The sequence below is a fragment of the Mus musculus genome, chromosome 10 (genome assembly GCF_000001635.26).
Source record: "Mus musculus strain C57BL/6J chromosome 10, GRCm38.p6 C57BL/6J".
Taxonomy (NCBI): domain Eukaryota; kingdom Metazoa; phylum Chordata; class Mammalia; order Rodentia; family Muridae; genus Mus; species Mus musculus.
Window position 1 is genome coordinate 122,564,650 of NC_000076.6, and position 6,116 is coordinate 122,570,765.

Here is a 6,116-nt window from a genome sequence, read left to right on the forward strand (position 1 = left end):
TTGTAGACACCAGTGGCTGCCCACGCAAAATGGAGGACATGGGGAAGTGACTATTTTTGTAATGCCTGCAAAGGTTCGTGAGAACCCCCACTTAGGGACGTAAATGAATCCCGTGCAGAGAAGTAAGGAAAAGCAGGCTAAAAGAAGACATTTGCATTTGGAGGACCTTAAGACTTGGTAGCAGGCTACAATTTAAAAGGCAAAATGGGAGCTGGAGAGATGGCTCAGACGTTAAGGGCACTGGCTGCTTTTTCCAGAGGACCCAGGTTCAATTCCCAGCACCCACATGGCAGCTCACAGTGGTCTGTAATTCCAATTCCAGAGGACCTGACACCGTCACACAGACATCCATACAGGGGAAACCCCAATCAATGATCGAAACATATAGTCTTTTATTTAAAATTTTTTTAGTAGGTATTTTCCTCATTTACATTTCCAATGCTATCCCAAAAGTCTCCCATACCCTCCCCACCCACTCCCCTACCCACCCACTCCCACTTCTTGGCCCTGGCGTTCCCCTGTACTGGGGCATATAAAGTTTGCAAGACCAATGGGCCTCTCTTTCCAGTGATTGCCAACTAGGCCATCTTCTGATACATATGCAGCTAGAGTCAAGAGCTCCGGGGTACTGGTTAGTTCATAATGTTGTTCCACCTATAGGGTTGCAGATCCCTTTAGCTCCTTGGATACTTTCTCTAGCTCCTCCATTGGGGGCCCTGTGATCCATCCAATAGCTGACTGTGAGCATACACTTCTGTGTTTGCTAGGCCCCGGCATAGTCTCACAAGAGACAGCTATATCAGGATCCTTTCAGCAAAATCTTGCTAGTGTATGCAATGGTGTCTGCGTTTGGCGGCTGATTATGGGATGGATCCCTGGATATGGCAGTCTCTAGATGGTCCATCCTTTTGTCTCAGCTCCAAACTTTGTCTCTATAACTCCTTCCATGGGTGTTTTGTTCCCAATTCTAAGAAGGGACAAAGTGTTCACACTTTGGTCTTTGTTCTTCTTGAGTTTCCTGTGCTTTGTATCTTGTATCTTGGGTATTCTAAGTTTCTGCGCTAATATCTACTTATCAGTAAGTACATATCATGTGAGTTCTTTTGTGATTGGGTTACCTCACTCAGGATGATGTCCTCCAGGTCCATCCATTTGCCTAGGAATTTCATAAATTCATTCTTTTTAATAGCTGAGTAGTACTCCATTGTGTAAATGTACCACATTTTCTGTATCCATTCCTCTGTTGAGGGGCATCTGGGTTCTTTCCAGCTTCTGGCTATTATAAATAAGGCTGCTATGAACATAGTGGAGCATGTGTCCTTCTTACCGGTTGGAACATCTTCTGGATATATGCCCAGGAGAGGTATTGTGGGATCCTCCGTTAGTACTATGTCCAATTTTCTGAGGAACCGCCAGACTGATTTCCAGAGTAGTTGTACAAGCTTGCAATCCCACCAACAATGGAGGAGTGTTCCTCTTTCTCCACATCCTCGCCAGCATCTTCTGTCACCTGAGTTTTTGATCTTAGCCATTCTGACTGGTGTGAGATGGAATCTCAGGGCTGTTTTGATTTGCATTTTCCCTGATGATTAAGGATGCTGAACATTTTTTCAGGTGTTTCTCAGCCATTCGATATTCCTCAGGTGAGAATTCTTTGTTTAGCTCTGAGCCCCATTTTTTAATGGGGTTATTTGATTTTCTGGAGTCCACCTTCTTCAGTTCTTTATATATGTTAGATATTAGTCCCCTATCTTTTAGGTAAAGATCCTTTCCCAGTCTGTTGGTGGCCTTTTTGTCTTATTGACGGTGTCCTTTGCCTTACAGAAGCTTTGCAATTTTATGAGGTCCCATTTGTCAATTCTCGATCTTACAGCACAAGCCATTGCTTGTTCTATTCAGGAATTTTCCCCGTGCCCATCCATATCTTTGAGGCTTTTCCCCACTTTCTCCTCTATAAGTTTCAGTGTCTCTGGTTTTATGTGGAGTTCCTTGATCCAATTAGATTTGACCTTAGTACAAGGAGATAGGAATGGATCAATTCCAATTTTTCTACAGAAACATAGTCTTTTTAAAGGACAAACCAATGCCAGTTACAAGAGCAGTCGGGACCCACAGCGCCATCTTCAGGACACTCTTGAGAAGCAATAAGCTTCTGAGAGAAATCAAGGAAGACCTGCAGCGAGGCTTTGAGAATTGTTAGCTTTTTTGAGGAGTGCTACAGGGTGAAGAAAACATTGCCTGGGGCTCGGCTCCAGGTCTGTCACCTAAGAGTTTCTTTGAAGCTCCATTTCTTCACATGTAAAATGAGGGTAGCAGTTCTCTTCTGTAGGATGACAGCTTTAACTAAGCTACTATCTTCTGACAAAGTAGCTAGCATATGGAAGACCTGTGAATGTTTCTTACTAGAACAAAGAAACCACAAACCCGTGAATTTTGCAAGCTGGAGGTACCTGTGCAGACATCAGAACCAGTGCATTTCACGAGGCAGTGGAGACTCAGGGAGAGTTTGTGTCTAGCCCTCCCATTCCAGAGTGTCAGGGGTGTTCAGACTATAACTTGGAACCCCAGCCATTCAAAAAGTCTGCTCTGGAACATTCTAGAAAGTAAAGATATGAACAAAGAGGAAAAGAATAAGAACTTCTATCACCTTGATATAGACATTTCATTTTCCTTTCTTTTAAAGGTTGGGCTCCGGTCTGGGGAGATAGTTCGGTCGGTAAGAGCACTCCTGCAAAAGCATATGGGCCTAAGTTAGAATCCTTAGCTTCCACTTAAAACTTTATCAGGCATGGCTGTGCATGCCTGTAACCACAAGATGGAGAGGGGAGGGAAGATACAGGGGACCCAAGAACTCACTGTCGAATCAGCTGAGCTAAAACGGTGAATTTCTGTTTTGGTAAAAGACCCTGTTTGCAAAGCAATAAGGCAGACACTGATAGAGGAGATTACTTGCTCTGCTGCTCTGGGTTGTGCGCATGTTTCTAACATATGTACACACAGAGAGACATAAAACCATATGCATACAGGCATTCATGTGTATGCTCGTTCAAAGGAAAACTCTCATAGGCAAAAAGAAGTTAGAAAATGTTTGCTCTGTGCCAGCAAGAAGGAAGTCAGCAGGGCAGCCAATGCCACACTCACCGGTGCTGTGTGTCCTCTTGTCAGTCTGAAGCCAGGCTGGAGGCACACATTTCTCCTCAGGAGGTCTGGGTGTTTCTGGGCTTCAAAGTGGCTGGCTGAGGCCACATACGACATGGAGAATAACCTGTTTCATTCAGAGTCTGTTGATTGAATGATTATTATTGATAGATGGGTAGATGATGGATGGAGAGATGATAGATATGATAGATGATAGATATGATAGGTGATAGATATGATAGATAGATAGATGATAGAGATAGATGGATAGATAGATAGATAGATAGATAGATAGATAGATAGATAGATAGATATGATAGATGATAGATATGATAGGTGATAGATATGATAGATAGATAGATAGATAGATAGATAGATAGATAGATAGATAGATATGATAGGTGATAGATATGATAGGTGATAGACAGATGGTAGAAGGAAAGAAAGAAAGAAAGAAAGAAAGAAAGAAAGAAAGAAAGAAAGAAAGAAAGAAAGAGTTTTCCATCTCAATATATAATCTAGTGTTTGAATAACTGGGCACAATAGCCTGGGTTAACCTATAAACTTCACCATCATTTTTGATATATGAAAATAAGATGTATATGTTTTTTTTTCTCATTAATGTTTTCTTTTGTTGTTTTTGCTGTTCTTTGGGGACATGGGAGAGATTTATTAGTTTTTCTGAGTTATTTTGATATTAATGTATTATCTGAGTAGTGTGGCCATCAAGCTACTGCAAGGCATCCTGACACTAAATTCAGTGGTTGAAATTGGCAAATATTCATTTTGTGAATGGTTCTGTGGGTCAGCACTTCCGGCTGAGTTCCATGGATTTACTTATGTGTGTGAGGTCAGGTGCCGACTGATTTAGAATGGCCCACGCCAACTCTACAAAATCACCCATCTTCTATTAGCCCAATTCAGGGTTGTTTGTAGCAGAGATTTGTCCCTACAGATAGCAAAGGCATCTGAAAGCCGTAAGACTGTATCATCCCCAGATAAGTCAAAAAGGCCTGTCATCTCAACCTGAAGTCACTTGAGGAGCTGTAATGATGGCAAGAGACCATTTGACCTGGCACTTCCTACACATAAAGACGTCTTCATAGGGAAGGTAGTGTCTTCTCAGAACAGGTCTGAGAAAACAGCCTTTATCACCAGAGGCTGGTATTTGGGGTCTCAGCGGACATGCGTAAACAAGCTCATTTCTACTCCCTACCTCCTGCAGCTTCCTAACACGAGTCCAGTATGGCCATGTGTCCCAGAATTACGGTGGCAGACAAAAGAGGATCTTTGGGTCTTGTTAGCCACCAGCCTAGCTCCAGATTCAGTGAGAGAAGCTGTCCCCAAAGAATAAGGTGGAGAATCATAAAGCAGGAGACTGAACAGTCTCATTCTCCTCTCAGCTCTGTGGACCAAGACATGAGAATCCATTCATATACAGGTAGTTATACACCACAGATACATATATTCTCTGTCTCTATCTCTGTCTCTGTCTCTCTGTCTGTCTCTCTGTCTCTCTGTCTCTCACATACACACACACACACACGTGCATGCACATGCACACACATACACACACACACTTATACACAAACAAAAAGCAAAGAAAAGTTCTAGAGAGCCCTACACTATGGGCTCCACTCCCAAACATACCCATAATCATACAGACCTCCTTAAAGACCTAAAGATGAATTTTCTGCCTGTCTCATTTTACTATAAATCTGTATCTAGGTCATGTTCATGATTCCCCCAACTGAGCTCGTGTTAGACATTTCTCCTATTCATTGACTTCATGGTATTTTAATGCCGTAAACGCACCATCTGTGTCTTTGCTTTATGCAAAAGAGGCAGAAGGAAAGCTCCACCCCCCCCCCGCCCCCCAGTTTCACCAACTAGAGGTCGCTGCTACTGGGAATATGCAAAAGTTTCTACTTCTGCCCACGACTATGTATGAATCAGGAGTGGGGCCACTGCCTAGCACGTGACTGCCTAGGTTAGCTGCCCAGAAGTACAAAGAAAGAGAGAAAAAGAAACGCCTCTCTGGTTCCTACCTACCATGTGGCAGAATCACACCTCAAGTTCCAGGATCCAGCTCGAATAATAAATCAGGGGCTGCTGATGGCAGCAATCCGTCTTCACATGACAGATAATAAAAAGAGGAAGATGGAGACAAAGCAAGTGGAATTTCGTAAGTGAGGTTTCACTGATCAGCACAAAGCAAAGGCAAAGAAGTTTCCAGTATGACTGGAAACGGGCAGCTCAGAACTGTCAGACCATCAAAATCCATTTCTGCTCTTACAGACCCTTGGGGAGCAGACAGCCAAGGAGGTGGTTCCTCAAACAGCAGTGTTACAATAGTGTGTGTGTGTGTGTGTGTGTGTGTGTGTGTGTGTGCGCGGTGGGGGGGATTATGCACATTTGTATGTGTTTATGTCTGTGCCTATGTATGTGCCTGTGTGTGTGTCACTGTGAATGCACACATGTATGTGCATTATGAAGCAATTAAACATACCTTGGATAAGTAATATGTCGCTAAGGCAGTGGGTCACGACCCCTTTGGAGGGCAAATGACCCTTTCACAGGGGTTGCCTAAGACCATCAGGAAATACAGATACTTACATTACAACTCATTACAGTAGCAAAATTACAGTTATGAGCAGCAAGGAAATAATTGTGTGGTTGAGGAGGGTCATTACAACATGAGGATCTATGTTAACATTACAGCACTTTGAATGCAGAGAACCACTGCTCTAAGGCATAGTTAGGTTTTTCTGGTGCCGTTAGCTCGCTGAGCTTGTTCAGTACTATTCAAAACAACCTCTAGAAGTAATGCTTTTGTTGATATCCCAGTTTATTAGTGGGTTATTCCTTTGTTAAATCCCCAAAGCTGGTTTGTTTGTTGTTGTTGTTTTTGTTTTGTTTTGTTTTGTTGGAAACAACATTACAAATGAACAGGCCAAGGATGTGTTAAATCTGTATTT

At 42.8% G+C, this 6,116-nt stretch overlaps 1 long non-coding RNA gene across 1 annotated transcript; it reads right to left on the bottom strand.

Moving 5' to 3' along the window:
• Positions 1-373: 373 nt before the first annotated feature.
• Positions 374-5,242, bottom strand: A130077B15Rik (RIKEN cDNA A130077B15 gene). The gene is made up of 3 exons (NR_040616.1): positions 5,191-5,242; positions 3,142-3,281; positions 374-2,728 (listed from the first exon to the last, which is right to left on the bottom strand). It is a non-coding gene; the product is annotated as an RIKEN cDNA A130077B15 gene (long non-coding RNA).
• Positions 5,243-6,116: the final 874 nt, after the last annotated feature.